The 20,579-nt window shown below is 33.7% G+C and overlaps 1 protein-coding gene across 5 annotated transcripts in view; it reads right to left on the bottom strand.

Annotated features, from left to right (window-relative positions):
• Nucleotides 1-20,579, bottom strand: part of CNTN1 (contactin 1) — a 362,215-nt gene that overhangs the window by 190,507 nt on the left and 151,129 nt on the right. Inside the window, exon 3 of one of the 5 annotated variants that reach the window (XM_053226129.1) lies at nucleotides 15,637-15,745. The exons of the other annotated variants lie outside the window; for them this stretch is intronic. The gene's annotated coding sequence lies outside the window, so the exon portion shown is untranslated. The remainder of the gene's footprint in view (nucleotides 1-15,636; nucleotides 15,746-20,579) is intronic. 5 annotated transcript variants of the gene reach the window in all.

Below are 20,579 nucleotides of genomic sequence, written 5' to 3'. Positions count from 1 at the left end.
CTACAAAACTCCTAGCAAGTAACATAGGAGAAAACCTAAGTGACCTTGGGTATGGTGATAACTTTTTAGACACAACACCAAAGACATAATCTCTGGAGAAAATAATTGATAAGCTGGACTTCATTAAAATTAAAGGCTCTAGCTGTCCAAAAGTCAATATGAAAAGAATTAGAAGGTAGGCTACAGAATGGGAGAAAATATTTGCAAAAGACATATCTGATAAAGAACTATTATGCAAAATACACAAAGAACTCTTAAAACTCAACAAGAAAACAACCTGATTTAAAAATGCACAAAAGATCTGAAGAGAGACATCAGCAAAAAAGATATACAGATGGCAGATAAGCATATGAAAAGATGTTCAACAACACATGTCAATAAGGGAATTGCAAATCAAAACAAGAAAATACCACTTAGAATGGCTCAAATCCAGAATACTCACAACATCAAATGCCGGTGAGTGTGTGAAGCAACTAGAAATCTTATTCATTTCCCGTGGGAATGCAAAAATGGTACAGCCATTTTGGAAGACGGGTTGACAGTTTCTTACAAAACTAAACATACTCATAGCATATGATCCGGCACTCTTACTCCTTTCAAATGACACTAGGAGTACTCCTGGATCTTTATCATTCTTAGAATTTACAACGGATACATCTGTATTTGATTTTTATTAATAATTTTTATATAGTTTTAGGGACTAATATCCCATGAGTAGTAGCCCAGTAAAAGAAATTAACTTATTTGTTGAATACTTACTATGTTCCAGATACTGGGCAGGTGTTCTACATATCTTTCATCTTCACAATAACCAATAGGTAACTGCTATTAACCACAATTAACAAATCAAGAAAATGAGGTTAAGAGCAGTTACATAACTTATCAATGATAATAAATGATGGTACCTGGATCCTAACATCTTCATCCACAGCACTGTGATCATCTTCAATCTGCTCATCATTAGAATATGAATACAGCAGTTCAGTTCTTCCGGGGTCCCTGTCAAGTACTTGATTTGAGTTACCTCTTTTAATACTATTATGACACACTGAGGTGGTTAATATAATGATCCAGTTTTTATGTGAGGGCATATAGTCAGAGAGATTGAGTATATTTCTTCTGTTATTGTGACAAAATATGCACATCATAAAATTTACCATTTTAATCATTTTAAGTGTACAGTTCATATCATTTTGTAACCATCACCACTGCCCATGTCTAGATATTTTTTTAAATGTTTATTTATTTTGAGAGAGAGAGAGAGTGAGTACACATGTGCACAAGCGATGGAGGGGCAAAGAGAGAGGGAGAGAGCATCCCAAGAAGGCTCCATCAGCACAGAGCCTAACTCAGGACTCGACCTCACAAACCATGAAATCATGATCTGAGCCAAAATCGAGTTGGGCTTTCAATCAACTGAGCCACCCAGGCACCCCTCCAGATCTTTTTACTATTCCCAAACTGAAGCTAGAGTGTTTTCTAATATTGGAGATATGATATGGGCCCCCTCCTTTCATGGCCCACTAAATTTAAAATAATAATAATAAATGCATCAATGTGGGTGACAAGGTTCTGCCTTGTTTAATTCCTGCTTGCCTATCACATGCTTTTCATCCAACTCAAGCGTTTCTCAGAATGCGACCTAAACTGACTTTCCTTAGAGAAGCTGTCTGTCAATCCCCAAGTGAAATCAGGTTTTCCAATGACACTTTCATAGTTCCCTGTGCCTTCCCTTTATTGCAAGTATGCTTTTTATGATTGGACACTTATTAATGACTTTGGCCCCCATTGGTCTATAAACTTCAAAGGGGAAGCTCTAGCTAGAAGCTACCACCTGCATATTTCACAGGAAATGCTCAATAAACATTTTTTAAAAATCCCTGAATATATAAAATAAATGCCTTCAGAATTATTTCGTTGACCTAAAAAATAATGATTACATGTTTGTACATCACCTGAAGTGATAAACTGAAGAGACTGAAAAGAGAAGGAAGAACCTATCAATTGCCCTTTTCTCTTTCTTCAATCACATTCTGTCTTGGTCATTTTTTTTGTTTTAAACCACTCACAGCATCCCCTCTCTTTGCCTTTTCCTCTTCACATCATGGCTAAAATCCATTCACTGAGGGTCAGTGATTCCAATTACAACTCTAGCCACTTCTCACAAATGTTTTAAAGAATCTCCCTAATTTATTTGTAAATGAATTAGGTGAACAGGTAGAAAGTGAATTCCTAAGACAGTGGATTGAACCCTTACAGATAATCACTTGAGAAGGAAATTTTCAATGCTTTAACTTTTTATATTTCCATTCAAAGTACTTTCAAGGATTTCAAGTGACTGGCTCCATGAAGCAAATAATCTGCTGGCCCAGGCCTGCGTACTTACTGGCATGCTACAGTGGGGCAAAGTGAGAGCCAGTTGGGGAAGTGAGGCTTGTCCTTTGTCCACATGAGTGGGTATCTGCCACACTGTTCAACCTTGTTTTGTTTGTGCAGAACCACCTAGCTGGCTAGATTCTTACTGTGTTGAACCAATGAAGTGCTCCCATAGTCACTACATCAAACCTGGAGAAAGTCATGCTGTCTTCCCTAGCAATCAGGTAATAGAAATGTGTAAAGAATAATTACTGGCAAAAGAAAAAAACAAATAAACACAGACAAGCCTATTTGTTTACTTTTCATTTAAGCACATTTCTTTAAACCCCTAATCTTTAGTCTAGAACAAATAACCATAAGTTAAGATTGCAAACCATACCCCAGTTTATTCCTTTTCCTTAGAAACCAGGGATGAAAAATCTGTGACTTGAATTGCATTTCAATGTTGATTTTTAATACTCAAAATATTACTTTTTAAAGTTTAAACTAATGTATCTCTAAAGAGTCCTTTTTATAATGTGTATATTATTTTAACAGATTTCTATGAAAAATCAGTAACTGATTTTTCAGAATGTGGATAATTTTTAAAATATGAATATATTAAGGAAACTGATATTACTACCATAGTTGCTTTCAAATATAAAAAAGCTATAATAGGGAATAAGAACATTTAAATCATTATGAAGTAAAATTATTCAGAATACAAACAAGGCTTAAATTTGTCACCATAAATTAGGACTAATGGTTCTCAAGCTTTTGTGATGATAAACTGTTTTTGATAATCTAATGAAACCTATCTAACATCTTCCACAAATAATGCAAACCCACACACATCATTTGATATATACTATGTTAAAACCATGGGGCTAGTTTTAAAGTTCTCTAAGAAAAGGACCCATAGCTATGCTGTCGGTTGGTTTATCCCAAGTTCTTTCCACAGAACCTGAAACATGGAAACTACCCACTGAATATTTGTTAAACACATGAATTTAGCATTACTATGGAAGCTTACGCAAATACAGTTCAAAATTTAGTAAAACTCAGATTTTAAACAATTAGAAAAGAGGCGAAACTATTATTTGCATACTATGTGATTATATACAAGAATAGGAAAGAAAATGGATTTAAATAAAATACTAGAATTAAGAGCAAAGTGGCTACAAAGAAGATAAATATAAACCAAACAATGGTTTCCTTGAGTACTAATGATAAATATTTAAAAATAAGAAAAATAAAATATTTATTTAAAATATTTAATATAAAATATTTATAATATTAACAAACATAATTATTTAGTAGTACTTTTTAAAATTTGTTTTAAAAGTTTATTTATTTATTTTGAGAGAGAGAGAGAGAGAAAGAACGTGAATGAGCAGGGGAGGGGCAGAGAGAGAGAGGGAGAGAGAGAGAATCCCAAGCAGACTCCATACTGTCAGCGCAGAGCCCAATGCAGAGCTCAAACCCACAAACCGTGAGGTCATGACATGATCTGAAACTTGATCCAACACTCAACTGACTGAGCTACCCAGGCACCCTTCTAGTAGGATTCTTAAAAAATAGTGTGAAGAAAAAAACTGTAATTATTTACTGATAGATGTAGAAGCAGTGTTGAAAAATTGGACAAATACATCTTTTCCCTTAGTAAGAAGACTCAATATTAAAATTTCTTTTACAAAACAATGTACTTGTAATCAAAATAGAAATGGGATTTCTCTAAACTTGACAGAATAAATCTCAATTTCACTAGAGGATAAAAATGGATGAAAAGGACATTAAGAACATTTTGAGACAAGTAATAGTTCATGCTAGCAACACATTTACCACTAACTACTTTACATATATTTAATCCTCACTGAATCCTCACAGTAAATCTCTGAGGCAAATGCTATACATATCTCAATTTTATAGATAGAGAAATTAAAAAAAAACAATTATGTAAAGCAATTATCCAAGGTCATATAATTAATTAGTTTGGATGCTGGGATTTATATGCAGGCAGTTCAGCTCTAGAGTTCATATGCTTAAATACTATGCCAAATTGTCTCCCAAAGCTAATAAAATGAGAAAAATCCCAACAGATAGAAAACTATAAAAGTAATCTCCATCTATAAAAGTGTGATGCTCTTCCAAGATAAAAAGATTCAATAATAGGTAACATTTCCTGGGCATTTGCTATGTGCCATATACCTGAGATATATTATTTTATTTACCCCTCACAATTACCCTATGATACAGACTCTTTGACAAACTCAGGCACATAGATGCCAAAGATGGTGGTGTTACTGTGTGCGGGAGCTGAGATCTGACCCCAGGCTTACACTTACAATGCTTATATTTTCCATTTGTCAAAATGCTAACAGATAAAAATATAAATATGATTTCATAGAGGACATTGAAGCAATTAGACAGTTGGAAAACTAAATAAACATTCCAGTCTCACTTCATACATCAATATAAACTCAGACAAATTACAGGTTGAAATGTAACATAAAAATCAAACCCACTGAAGAAAAAACTAACAGAAAAAGGAAAAACATATATCAATCTCTGAATAAAAGAAAATGCAGAGGAGAATTTCAAAATATAAACTGAGGGAAAGCTTCAAAAAGATTACAGACACAGCTATATGGAGCTCACAGCAAAAGATATGAAAAATTATTAAGATTACAATAGATTCATTTATGAAAAACATGGTTAGATACTTATAGAAAGGAAAAATATGAATGATTAAAAAATAAACCAAAATGGGTGCCTGGGTGGATCAGTTGGTTAAGTGTCCAATTCCTGATTTTGGCTTAAGTGATGATCTCATGGTTTATGAGTTCAAGGCCCACATCAGACTCCGTGGTGACAGTGCAGAGCCTGCTTGGGATTCTTTTTCTCTCTCCCCCTCTCTCTCTGTCCTTCCCTTGCTCATGCTCACTCGCTCTGTCTCTCTCTCTTTCAAAATAAATAAATAAACTTCAAAGACTAAAAAAAAATGCAAGTTTTAAAAAATGCTATGTATATTTTACCTGATCAAATTTTCACAGCATTAAAATTAATAATACTCATTGTTGGCATGGATGCAATGATTAATATTTTCTCATATTGCTACAAGCAGCAGTAACCAAGACAATCTTTTGAGAAAATAATTTAGTAATATGCATTAAGGGTTTTTAAAGAAATCTATTCTAGTGAAATAACTGGAGATATTTATATTATACTACAGCAATATGGTAAAAGATCAGGCAGGACTTAAATTATGCATCATAATAATCAGAATCAGAATCACAAAATCTCATACTATACTATTATATAAAAAGCAGCACTAAATATAATAGATTATGACTTCAAAAATGCAAGGTATACAAAAGATTCTCAATTGAATAGAAGGGAGAAGAAAGAGAAATAGTATTGAAAGTAAAGAAATAAAACAAAATTTTAGAAATACACCAGGATACATAATAAATTATAATAAATATAAATGGATAAAACTAATTTATCTGCAGAAATCAGGGAATTTCATAACTTAAACTGTAAAAATATTTAGCTAGCATTACTGAGTATTTAGAATAAATATGAAGTAATAACACCAAAATATGGTTATTTCTGTGTGGCAGTATGGGTGATCTCTATTATTTGCTTTATATTTTCTACAATCCAAATTTTCCTGTGATAAAGGATACATTACTTTAATAGTCAAAAAATTATTAAAGCTAAAATTAACATGAGTTTATTTATTTTATTTTTTAAATATGAAATTTGTTGTCAAATTGGTTTCTATACAACACCCAGTGCTCATGCCAACAGGTGCCCTCCTCCATGCCCATCACCCACTTTCCCCTCCCTCCCACCCCCATCAGCCCTCAGTTTATTCTCAGTTTTTAAGAGTCTCTTGTGGTTTGGCTCCCTCCCTAACTTTTTTTTTTCCTTCCCCTCCCCCATGGTCTTCTGTTAAGTTTCTCAGGATCCACATAACAGTGAAAACATTCGGTATCTGTCTTTCTCTGTATGACTTATTTCACTTAGCATTAACACTCTCCATGAGTTTATTTTTATGTTTATGTGTATTTCTTTTAAAAGTGACTATTTTGACAAAATATCATTATATGCTTACAATTTTATCTTTGCCCAAATAATTAACAAATTATGTGGAAGTTCAGTGCAACATAAATAAAAACTATTTCAAAAATGAAGCTATTTAAGTAAACCAATAACAGATTCCCTCTGGGTGTAGCTTTACTAGATCATTTTTCCATTTTCTACATCAGAACATGCTACCACTGCACTTGTTTGTTGCAGGATGGAAGATTGCTCTGTAGGGGATTTCATCTTCGAATTGTGTTTCCTAGAAACTTCCTTGAAGCCAGAGTCTTTTTTAATATCAATCACTCGTATCTGTGGAGAATGCTTAAAAACATCTCTCTTATCCTGTGAATAAACAATGAAAATTGGGCCAGCAGACAGTTGCAAAGTGAGAAAAGCATTATCAATTCCATAATCACTAGAATTCTCTTATTCACTTTGGATGCCTATGCTTTAAACAGGGAAAAATATATTTGAATTTTTTCAGTCATATGATTTCAGAAATACTGTTAACTGTCAAGGATCTGGATTGAAAAACAACAGATACCATAACTATATCATCCTTATTTTCTCAAGACCAGAAATAATTAGCAACTGAATCTAAGGAATACCTTTAACCTAAAAGAGCAGGCTTCTCATTAGATCATACACTACCTTTAATGAAAATTAGAAATACTCAGGACTCTTTAAAAAAAAAATTAATGTTCATTTACTTACTTTGGAGAAAGAGAGAGAAAGAGAGAGCCCAAGTGGGGGAGAAGCACAGAATGAGAGGGAGACACAGAATCTGAATCAGGCTCCAGGCTCTGAAATGTCAATGCAGAGCCTGATGCGAGGTTCAAACTCACTAAGCTGAAATTGGACACTTAACCAACTGAGCCACCCAGGCGACCCAACTATCTGGGACTTTTTTAAAACATGCCCACGTCCTGGTTGAAAACCTCAGTTATTCTGTCTTGAGTGATGATTAAAAGCTCATCACTGGGGTGCCCGGGTGGCTCAGTCGGTTGAGCGTCCGACTTCGGCTCAGGTCATGATCTCACAGTTCCTGGGTTCGAGCCCCGCATCGGGCTCTGTACTGACAGCTCAGAGCCTGGAGACTGTTTCAGATTCTGTGTCTCCCTCTCTCTCTGCCCCTCCCCTGTTCGCACTCTGTCTCTGTCTCAAGAATAAATAAACATTAGAAATATTAAAAAAAAAAAGCTCATCAGGTGATGCTAACATATGTCCTGAGGTGGAAACCATTGCATCGTTACAGGATCTGCAGTATCACTTTTTGTTTCCCTCATACTGTAGTGTTGTAAGTATGTAGGAAGTGATGTAGTAAGTGATAACTAAAGTTTGTGGAATAAGTTAATAAAATGTTATCTTCAGGCCTATCTTAAATATATTAATTTATACATATTTTCTATAATGATTGAAAGGTAAATTTCAAATAAACCATATAGAACCCAAAATGAAAAGTCAAAACCTTTTAGAATGTCTTTATTTTACTATAAAATATTTTACTTTTACTACATATTTATTATGCTGAATTCAAATCATTTTATAAAGAGATTATGTGTCCATGTGTGTTGATATTTATATTTCCTTCAGAAGGGTGTGTATATCACATGGGTTTATTAAAGATGGAATACAATTTTAAGCTCTAACACACCATGAAGTATAAAGGGTGAGCAACAGGTGAAAGAGGTCCAGATATGATGTGTCCTCTGAAAGGACTAGTACCTCTGGTCCTAGAAGAGAGAAAATCTAGAATAAATAGTGTTCATATCACTCAGTTTTCTGTGTTGCACATTCCAGTCAGTCTATTGAGAATTCTCTGGGAGATTGAGTCAGAAAGCAAAAATACTCTAGGACATATACCGTTTATTTTCACTCTCCACAGCTTTATAAATGTCTACTTTTATTATTGTTAATGACATGTTTCTTCTTGTATGTAACAGTCTTGGAATCAAATTAAGAAAAGGCACAAATATATTAATAAGATTTATTTAACCCATGTGTCTAAATAATCAGAATGAATCACTAATAGAATTTAAAGTATTTCAAAATGCTTGTTAGTTCAGCTGTTCTCTAAATATTTACTGGTATGCCTATTTGCCAGATACTTACTTAGCTCTTTTATTGACTTATCCAATCATAATCAAGGTTAAATCTTGGAAAATTAAGAAGTGATCCAAATTTATCTTAGGTTATCTTTGCTCCACTTCTATGTATCTTTCCTGTCCTTGTGTCCTTTCTCTCACCATCTATTGCCCATTTTAAAAAGGCTCAATTCTCCTAACTTTTGTCTCTCTCTTCCCCACAAAAAATGATTTTCTGATCATTCACAGTAAGTGATAAATGACATAAAATCATTTCATATATCCAAAACCAAATCACGTTGTGCAAAGGGGGCAAATTGTCTAACCTGAATATACAGAAAACAAGTCAAATTTTCCCCAACTATAAATGCCTGATACGTGAAATTAGTTTTCTCAAATTTTACTTTCTAATCAGATTCCATTAATCAGAACTCAAATTGGGCAAAATTTGGACAAATGGTATACAGTAATCATCTAGTCAAGATCTGTATGAGTATGGTAATATTTTATGCGCAAGGCTACCAAACAAATGTCTGTGAAACTCACGTTATCTGTTTTTGATTTCCTGATTACTCTCAAAAAGTAATGGCCCATTTTTCTAAGAAAATGGCTATAGCCACAGTTTACAAAATAGGGGTCCCATAGGGTGTTTAAAAATTTTTAAGTGAAACCCATCCACATTATTTCATAGATTTAAGTATTTATTAAACAGATCTCTTAGGTATTTATTTTGGTGTAGGGGTGCCATGAATAAAAATAACTGAGATATTAATTGTGATGTAATTTGAAAAAGTCTGTGAACCTCTGGGCCATATTATAACTATGTCATGTATAACTATGACAATACCTAATATTGGAATATTGATGGATCACCAAGCTCATCATCATCATCATCATCACCACCACCAATAGCTAATTAATCATCAAGTTCTACCAAGTCAACCTTGAAAAATTTTGCACTTAAAGTCACTGTTTCCATTTCAACATATATAGATCAAATTCATATAATTTAAAGCAATAGTATTTGGTGTTCCTATCTCCAGGCTTTCTTTCTCCCAATCCATTTTACATACTGCTATCATACAGCAACCTGAAGTAAATACTTGGGTTGATTTCAGCCTCTAAAATCCAAATTGCACTTGGTTCTCTCCATCCCTCTCTCTCTGGCTTTGTCTCCCTGTCTCTGTCTCTGTCTCTCTCTCCATAATATAAAAAAAATTCCTCTGGGAAACAACCCATCCTCAATTCTTATTTATGTGGTTGTAGGGAATGATATGAGTGTTCAATGCCCAGCCAGTCATAAATTAAATTATTGAATTATTTTATCCATACGAGTTATGGTTCAGGGATAGGCTTATGATCCACACCTGGTAAATCTGTATAATTCCATTCGTTTAGCCACAATAATTGGCTCAGAGATGAGTTTGTGACTCTAGAAATTTCAAGCATAAAATATAGTAACTTTATTCAGGAGTCAACAGAAATTTCTGTCTCTTATTCTGGACTTAATCCTAGGAGGATGTAAGCCTAAAACTGAAGTAAAGTACCATATGGAGCTTGAGATTTAAAACAGAGTTAAGAGAAAGATAAAAACCAATTCTTTATTATATCATCTGTATCCCCAGCATGTTTCTGAAACCCAATTTACCTCTAAACTTTTCCGTGATATGTACAAATCCTTCCTTTCTTCAGTCAGCTATAGTTTGGTTATCTGACAATTATCAGTAAAGGAGTATTACGCAATGCACAGTCTTTCATTATGTCATTTACTTGCTTAAAAGTAAATTCTTTTTTTTTGCCCAGAACACCAATACAAATATTCTGGCTAGTGACTAAAATGTGTCTTTTCCAAAACTTTCACTTGTATCTCATTTAAAAAAAATGTTTTTTTAATTTTTTATTTATTTTTGAGAGAGAGAGCACAAAGAGGGAAGGGGAAGAGAGAAAGAGGGAAGGGGAAGAGAGAAAGAGGGAGACAAGGATTCCAAAGCAGGCTCCAGGTTCTGAGCTGTCAGAAGAGAGCCCCATGCAGGGCTTGAACCCACGAACTGGGAGATCATGACCTGAGCTGAAGTCAGACGCTTAACCAAATGAGCCACCCAGGCACCCCTACTTCTATCTCATTTAAACAAAAATCTGTTTGTACCCTACAGTCCAGCCAAGTGATTTACCAGTACTATACCCTGAAAACTTAATGGCTTTGCTTTACTTAGTAAATGTATTTGATTCTACTTAGGAAAGAATGCTCTCCACTACCTGTTCAAATCTACCTATCCATAGAAACTCAGCAAAAAAGAAGCCTCTTCCTAAAAAACTTCCTAAATCAGAATTGACAATGATCTTTCAACCTCTAATATCTACTTCATTCTAGATTTTGTGATACTCAACAAATAGTTGCTAAATGAATGAATACAAAATCTTAACATGTATCACCTAATTAGCCTTTCCTTTACTGCTAATTTCTCTATTGTATAATATGTTGTTTATGAATATTTATCATACCAAGTAAACTGCTCCTAAAAAGAACACTTTGTATTACAATACTTTGCATTCCTTACAGCAATCAGCACCAAACTCCCTGAAGCACAAGTATTATTGCAGATATTTTTACAATTTGTATTCAGCTTACTCAATAATGTTATTTATTTGCGAATAGTGTACAATTATCACTAATAATTTCTTGCTTCTAAAGAGTTAACTATTTTTTTTCTTGTTACAAACCTTTAAAATGTACAACAAACCATCAACAAACTATGAAATACAGTTGCACTCAAGTCACAATATACGTAGGATTGATTATGATGAAAATCTTCTGTATCTCTATGATTCTCTGCTCCTCTATTATTATAGCAGACTGCATTTTACTCGTATGCATAGGAAATCAAGAACAAGACTGAGAGGATTTTCTTTTTCCAGCTCTAGTTAGTTTTTCAATTTCCTTCCCTGTTTCCCGGCACAAATGTCTTGCTTTTCTGTGGTGATAATACTAGTCCCTTCTTCAATTCTAATCTTCTCACTTCTTTTCTGATTTTCCTTCTCTTGTTTCTAATCTCTGTCACTTGACTCATCTTGCATAACATATAGAGAAAAGAGAGAGAAAAAGAGGACAACTCTGAGTGCAGTATATAATGTTTGATTTATTTCTTCTTCTTGGGAATCCTGTGTCTGGGTATTTCTTCAAGCAGCCAAATTTTTGTTGTTTTCTCAGAATTTTCTCACTAAGCTAAGGGATTCTAGAGAAAATACACCAAAGAAATGGATTTTCTTCATTGTAGAAGGGATACAGGGAAATCGTCTAGAGAGGTAGTAAATAAAACACTGATTAGATGAGTACTCTTCCAAAAGAGATACTGATGAATATTCTATACGGAAAGAGCAAACCATGCTGTGCATAAATGATTTTATATATGTAATTAAGGTCGTCATAGTGCTTCAAAATCTCAACTTGAAAAACCATGACATTGATTTAGCTCCTGCAAATGAGCCACCTCCAAGGGACAGCTTACTTACTAATCAATCTCTTAATAAACCAAGGAAGGGAGATCTGACCTCATCGCCCTTCAGACTCCCCAGTTATGTTGATTTTATTTCCATAATAGTATTAATTCCGCATAGAGTTCAAAAATTAATCCAAAACATCTCATAGGAAGATAAATAGTGTAGACAAATCTAATTAACACATAGAAAATGCATTAAGCATGTCTAGCTCCTGAAGATTAAGATGATCTGTTCTTTTGAGCAGAAACATTTTTTAGTATGTTTAGGTTTCTTACTTTGATTCTTTCACAAAAAAACTTCTAGAGTAAAAACCAATGTTCTATTAAAGGTGATTTAAAAATTACTGCAAGATGTTGTGGGTGCATTTATTAATCAATCATGAGTCTATTTAATTGAACATACCATTTTGGTTATTAACCTAGAACAGTGACTAAATGCACAATAGCAATTGCAAAACAAACAAACAAAACAAAACAAAACAAACAAAAAAAAAACACCCTCAAGGTATAAACTTGAAACGTTGATGTAGAAAACCTCAACTAAATATCCCTGACCTTCACTGAGTCCACAGTGGGATAATTAAATATAAGTGTTAAGCTAGGTATAATGGTACATTGGCAACAGTGAGAACTGTTGAAGGGAAAATATGGCAAGTTGTTCAGATAAGAATGTCACAAAACAAGAAAGCTCACATCCACAATTATTTTGGTGAAATTCACTTTTCAGAGCATCTCAAAACCAAGTGATTCATCTCAATAGAAAATGAAAACACCCTTGAGTTTTAGGTTTTGAAACATTACACACAATGATATCATCACAAAAGTAACCTATCAAAGTTTTTAGAAAATGATAATGTGTCCTACAGAAATACAATTATATTTCTGTCTTAAGGAAGCAGAGAAATCTCTTTTTGCAGCATGTGGGAAAAAGAAAATCTGATAACTACAATATGCTCATTACATAGATATAATAGGAAATGTTTTTGTATACAAATAAACATATTAAAATATTTGACTAAGTATAATGGATTATTTTTTTTACTTCTGTGATGATTTAGTTATATTTCCCTTACTAAAATACTATGCTATATTTTTGTTGGCTCTGATATCCTGACAACTTTCAAAAATAAACGTGGCCACAGTGATGGTTTAGTCCTATTTCTATTAAAGAAGACAAATTGTTCTCGGATTGACATCACTCAATGCTAGTCAATTAACTTTTCCATGACATTCTATACAGTTTAAACTTAACTTTATATCCAGGTTACTCTAAAAATTGTTGGGTATTTTTTTCTCCAATTTTTCTTCAAATTCCTATTATTTTGATTTTAAGTCAATGAACACATCATTACAAATATATGCTTTTTTTCATTTGGTTCTAAGAGACTACAAAAGTGTTTAAGCATTTGTTTTTTTTCTCTCTCACATGTTATATCCAAAAAACAAAGCTGGTAAAATGGATGCATAGTGCCATCAATCCTACTAAACTTGTAGTATGCATTACAAACTGGAAAACCTAAAACAATAAGTTCTCTTTTTACTAAGTCATGTTAGCAGTATTTAACCTGTGGCTATTTCATGTTTGCCAAGGTCTTAGAAATAACATTCATACCCAAAATTAAAAAAAAAAGTTTGGTGATAAAAGTCATCATTAGAATAAGAAAAACATGTATTTTTACCCTGAGAGAGACGTTTTTACCTCCAAGTGTGATTAAAGGGAGAGGTATTGGTAAATCAACATAATTTCCTTACAAGTCAAGACTAAGTCAGGATGTCTGTCTCTACTCCTTCTATTCAACATTACACTTGAGCTGTGTACCACAAGGTCAAAAAATAATAATAAAAGGACTAGAAAGGAGGAAAGAGAAATGCCATTATGCACAGACAATATGATTGTCTAAACAGAAAATATAAAACACAAATTACAAATTAAAGCAAATAGCACAGCAATGTTCTTCATATAAAATCAATTCTGAAAAATGAGTTGTAGTCCTATAAACAAGCAGAAAACAATTAAAGTGTGATTTTTAAAACATCTACATTAGCAACGAACTATTAGACATTTAGGATAAGTTTCACAAAAGTGGTATAATACCTTTCTGAAGAAAATTGCTAACTTTATTAAAAGACTTTGAAGAATTGCTAATTAAATGAAGAACTATTATTAAATGTCCAAGAATAAGGAAACTCAATATATTAAAGATTTCAATCTGCTCCCAAATTAATCTATAAATTCAATTCAATTCTAGTCAAAATCCCCAAAGTTTTTGGTAAGGAATTTAGTGAGATGATTATAAACATGTTAAAGAGCAGATAGTCAAGAATAGTCAATTGGATATTCTTTCCTGCTTTGTCAAAGATTAGTTGACCATATATGTGTGGGTCCATTTCTGGGTTCTCTTTTCTGTTCCATTGATCTGAGTGTCTGTTTCTGTGCCAGTACCATACTGTCTTGATGATTACAGCTTTGTAGTATAGCTTGAAGTCCGGGATTGTGATGCTTCCTGCTTTGGTTTTCTTTTTCAAGATTGCTTTGGCTATTTGGGGTCTTTCCTGGTTCCATACAAATTTTAGGATTATTTGTTCTAGCTCTGTGAGGAATGCTGGTGTTATTTTGATAGGGATTGCACTGAATATGTAGATTCCTTTAGGTAGTATCCACATTTTAACAATATTTGTTCTTCCTATCCAGTAACACGGAATATATTTCCTTTTTTTGTGTGTGTCTTCTTCAGTTTCTTTCACAAGCTTTCTATAGTTTTCAGTGTATAGATTTTTCACCTTTTTGGTTAGATTTATTCCTAGGTATTTTATGGTTTTTGGTGCAACTGCAAATGGGATTGATTCCTTGATTTCTCTTTCTGTTGCTTCATTATTGGTGTGTAGGAATACAACTGATTTCTGTGCATTGATTTTATATCCTGCAACTTTACCGAATTCATGAATCAGTCCTACCCGTTTCCTAATGGAATCTTTTGGATTTTCCATACAGAGTATCATGTCATCTGCAAAAAGAGTGAAAGCAGGAAAGAATATCCAATGGAATAAAGACAGTCTCTTCAGCAAGTGGTGCTGGGAAAACTGGACAGAGACATGCAGAAGAAGGAACCTGGACCATTTTCTTACACCATACACAAAAATAAACTCAAAATGGATGAAAGACCTAAATGTAATACAGGAAGCCATCAAAATCCTCAAGGAGAAAGCAGGCAAAAACCTCCTTGATCTTGGCCACAGCAACTTCTTACTCAACATGTCTCCAGAGGCAAGGGAAACAAAAGCAAAAATGAACTATTGGGACCTCGTCAAAATAAAAAGCTTCTGCACAGCGAAGGAAACAATCAGCAAAACTAAAAGGCAACCAACGGAATGGGAGAAGATATTTGCAAATGATGTATCAGATAAGGGTTACTATCAAAATCTATAAAAAAACATATCAAACTCAACACCCCAAACAAATAATCCAGTGAAGAAATGGGCAAAAGACATGAACAGACACTTCTCCAAAGAAGACATCCAGATGGCCAAATGACACATGAAAAAACTCTCAACATCACTCATCATCAGGGAAATACAAATCAAAACCATAATTAGATACCACCTCATACCTGTCAGAATGGCTAACATTAACAACTCAGGCAACAACAGGTGTTGGCGAGGTGGAGAAAGAGGATCTCTTTTGCACTGCTGGTGGGAATGCAAACTGGTGCAGCCACTCTGGAAAACAGTATGGAGGTTTTTCAAAAAATTAAAAATAGAACTATCCTATGACCCAGAAATTGCACTACTAGGTATTCATCCAAGGGATACAGGTATACTGTTTTGAAGGGGCACATGCACCCCAATGTTTATAGCAGCACTATCAGCAACAGCCAAAATATGGAAAGAGCTCAAATGTCCATTGACGGATGAATGGATAAAGAAGGTGTGGTATGTACATACAATGGAGTATTACTTGGCAATCAAAAAGAAATTTTGCCATTTGCAACTACATGGACGGAACTAGAGGGTATTATGCTAAGAGAAATTAGTCAGTGAGAGAAAGACAAATATCATACAACTTCACCCATATGAGGACATTAAGATACAAAACAGATGAACACAAAGGAAGGGAAGAAAAAATAACATAAAAACAGGGAGGGGGGAAAACATAAGAGACTCTTAAATATGGAGAGCAAACAGAAGGTTACTAGAGGGATTGTGGGAGGGGGGATGGGCTAAATGGGTAAGGGCATTAAACAATCTACTCCTGAAATCACTGTTGCACTATAGGCTAATTAACTTGGATGTAAATTAGAAGAAGAAGAAGAGGAAGAAGAAGAAGGAGAGTCAAGACAATACAATAAAAGAAGTACGTGGGGTCCTTACTTCAGCAGATCCATGATTTATTATGTTATAATAAATAAGGAAGTATAGTAACAAGGCGGGGTGGAACAACAATGAGGAGTGGAACAATAAGTCAGTAGATCAAAAGAGAGAGTCCAGAAACAGATCCACCATACATGGAGATCAGATAAATGAAAGAAATATCTCTGAAACTAGTAAGGGAAGGATCAATTATTTAATAATTGGAGGCTGTGACACCTGATGATCCAACCAATGATGACCCTACCCTCACATTAATTCTAAGTTTAATAAAGAAAATAGTTTGTAGGGCATCTTGAATGGCTCAGTCAGTTAAGCGGCTGACTTAGCTCAGGTCATGATCTCATGGTTCATGGGTTCAGGCCCTGCGTGGGCTCTCTGCTGACAGCTCAGGGCCTGGAGCCAGCTTCAGATTCTGTGTCTCCCTTTCTCTCTACCCCTCCCCCATTCATGCTCTGTCTCTCAAAAATAAATAAAATGTTTTTAAAAATTGTTTAAAAATAATAATTTGTAACACAAACTTCAAAACTTCCAGAAAAAAATAGAAATATATTTATTACCTCATAATGGGAAAGAATTTCTTTTAAAAATGAAAGCACAAATTAAAATGGAAATGGCTTATAAATTTGGCTATATTTAAAACAACAAAACTTCTATTCATCAAAATTTACCATAATCAGAGTAAAACAACAAGCCAGAGCTCAAGGGAACTGATTTGCAATTCACATAACTACCAAAATTTTCATATCCAGAATATGTTGAAAAAAAAAGCCATAGTAATCAATAAAGAAAAAGTCAAAAGAGAAAGATACTTAGAAAAGTGATCAGAGACTTTGACCAGGCAACTTAAAGAAGATGAAAGCTGCAAAGTCAATGAATGTATAGAAAGACACTTAATCTCATTAGTAAGTAGAGACAAGTAAAATAAAACCATAATAAAATGTCATTAACCATTCATCAGTGTGCAAACATTTAAAGATTTTTAAAGTATTAAGTGATGGGGAGGAAAGAGCAACACACTCACTTATAGGAATACAAATGATCATCTGATTTTGTAAGTCAGTTTGCCAAAATCTAGTAATGTTGAAAATATATATACCCCATGTCCTCCTAAGTAGAGCCCCTACCACCATGATGCTCAAATTATGAGGAGCTCTGAAAATACATCAGGGCCATTTGGAAGTTAAAAAACTAAACATGCAACTACCAGATGACCCAGCAATTGCATTCCTGGACATGTGTCCTAGAGAAATACAAACACACGTTCAAACGAAAACTTAAAAATGAATATTTACAGCAGTTTTATATGTAATAACCAGAAAACCTGGAAACACTCAAGATGTCCTTCTACAGGTGAATTGTTAAGCAAACTCTGGTACATTCACACCATGAAATACCACTAGTAATAAAAAGGAAGAAACTATTTACACATGCAACACATTAGATGAATCTTCACAGAATTATGCTAAATGAAAAAAGTCAATCACCAAAATTTACATATACTATAAATCTATTTACATACTATTCTTGAAATGACAAATTATAGAAATGGAGAATAAATTAATGGTTGCCAGGGTTTAAGAAGGGATTTGGTGGGAGAGAAATGGATGTGGCTATAAAGGGGCGATAGGAGGGATCCTTGTGGTGATGGAAATGTCTTGACTCTATTAATGTCAATCCTGGTTGTGATATTGTACTATGGTTTTGCAAGATATTATCACTGGGGAAATTGGGTAAATGAGATCGTTCTATATTGTTTTCTACAACTGCATGTCAATTTGCAATTACCTCAAAATAAAAGTTAAATTTAAAATAAGAGCCTAAATGTCCATCAACTGACGAATGGATAAAGAAATTGTAGTTTATCTACACAACAGAATACTACGTGGCAATGAGAAAGAATGAAATATGGCCTTATGTAGCAACGTGGATGGAAATGGAGAGTGTTATGCAAATGAAATAAGTCATACAGAGAAAGACAGATACCATATGTTTTCACTCTTATGTGGATCCTGCTAAATCTAACAGAAGATCATGGGGGAGGGGAAGGAAAAAAAAAAAGGTTAGAGAGGGAGGGAGCCAAAATATAACAGACTCTTAAAAACTGAGAACAAACTGAGGGCTGATGGGGGGGTGGGAGGGAGGTGAGGGTGGGTGATGGGTATTCAGGAGGGCACCTGTTGGGATGAGCACTGGGTGTTGTATGGAAACCAATTGACAATAAATTTCATATTTAAAAAAATAATAAATAAATAAATAAATAAATAAATAAATAAATAATAAATAAATAAAATAAAATAATAAGATTCAAACACATTTATGTATAGACCCTATCTACAGAGACTTTGAGTCAACTGATCTGGAGGGAAATTTTGACATACATCATTTTTTTGAATACTTTTAAAGTTTATTTTATTTTGAGAGAGAGAGAGAGAGAGAGAGAGAAAGAGAGAATCCCAAGCAGGCTCTGTGCTGTCAGTGTGGAGCCCAATGTGGAGCCTGAACTCACAAACCATGAGTTCACAATCTGAGCTGAAACCAAGAGTCACACGCTCAACAAAATGAGCCATCCAGGTTCCCCAGCATACATCATTTTTAAGTGCCTAGATAATTCAGATGGTCAGACAGGATTGAGTCCTGTCTTAGAGCTACTCTCATGTGTATGCCCCAAGAGACATGTGGTTAAGAAAACTGATTCTTAAGCCTTATTGTCAAATTGATTTCTAGCAACACCATGTACTAGCTGTGCAAAGTTGACTGAGTTTCCTTGTCTGTACATTATATACAATAATAGTATTTATTATAAATTATTGTGGGACTAAATGATTCAGTCACTTATATAAGTCACTTAGAACAGTGTCTGAAACATAATAAACACTACAAAAGTGTTTTATACTAATTTCATCATTATATTATTGCTATAGAAATTTACAAAAATAGAATGGAAATTTGTAAACATTTATAAAATTTTATAATTCATAAAATAATAATTTTATGATTTATAAAATTTATAAATATAAATTTATAAAATTTGTAAAGACATCTAAATATACATCAGTAAAAGAATGGATGAAAAAAAACAGTTTCACTCATAAAATACAATACTGTATACTCGTGAAATTTAGTGAAATTTAAAAAGCCAGAAGTTTATGTATCAATTATAATGACTTTTGCAAACATAATTATCATAAAATGCAGGTTACAAAAAATACATACTTGGCCTCATCATTTAAAAATCTGAAAATTTCTCTAGATATTGTTTAGCAATATATAGAAAATGTAAATGTAGTAAATGTATGAAAGTAGGCATGAGAAGGATATTTAAATTAAAAAATAGCTCCATCTGTGGAAGATAGGAGTGAACATAATCAGGGATAGGTATATCTGTGTTCCAACTGTGTTCATATATCTTTTCAATTTCACTGTGAGTACTGTGATTTTTTATTATCTTTCTAACTTTTATATATATATCTGAAGTGTTTTATAATAACAATAATAACCTAAATTTATTTTTCTATATATATTGTGTTCTGTACTAAACTCTTTAAATGGCCTAGTCACTTTTTTCTTCTTATAACCTGATAAAGTAATCTCATTTGCCCTACTTTGTAAAAGAAGAAACTGAGGCTAAGAGAGTTTAGGTGATGCACCCAAGAGCATGGTTAGAAAGGGGCAGAACTGGGATTTGAATCCAGACAGACCAAATATAGTGCCTGGAACATGGCAGACAGTTACTAAATGGAAGATGAAATTTCTGGCAATCATCATTTCCTAGTAGAAAGAATTGAAAGTGAAATCAGACCTGAGTTTCAGGTTTATCTCTCTGAACCCTAATTTTCCTGTATCTATAGTAGAGTGGTTGGCAAGAGTAGAAGCAACATACACAAAGGTACAGAACATAGTGAATATCCAATGGTTGACAGTTATTGGTTGGTGTTTAGTTTGGGGGAAATGAGGCACCATTGCAGGTTTTAGCCCAAATGTGTCAAGCTGGGATACAATTTGTAGAGGATTGAAAAGAGTTGAAGAAACTGGAGGATTAAATTTATGTTTTAGTTTTGTACAGACATAGCCTTTAAAACACATTGGCCTATTGTAAAATTGTATTGTGTTTTTAAAGCAAGATTCTTGGCCAAATATCCTAGAATCCACAAAGATATTAACATAATGCATACAATAATAAATG

The sequence above is a fragment of the Acinonyx jubatus genome, chromosome B4, assembly GCF_027475565.1.
Source record: "Acinonyx jubatus isolate Ajub_Pintada_27869175 chromosome B4, VMU_Ajub_asm_v1.0, whole genome shotgun sequence".
Classification (NCBI taxonomy): domain Eukaryota; kingdom Metazoa; phylum Chordata; class Mammalia; order Carnivora; family Felidae; genus Acinonyx; species Acinonyx jubatus.
This window is presented reverse-complemented; position numbering and strand designations above follow the sequence as displayed.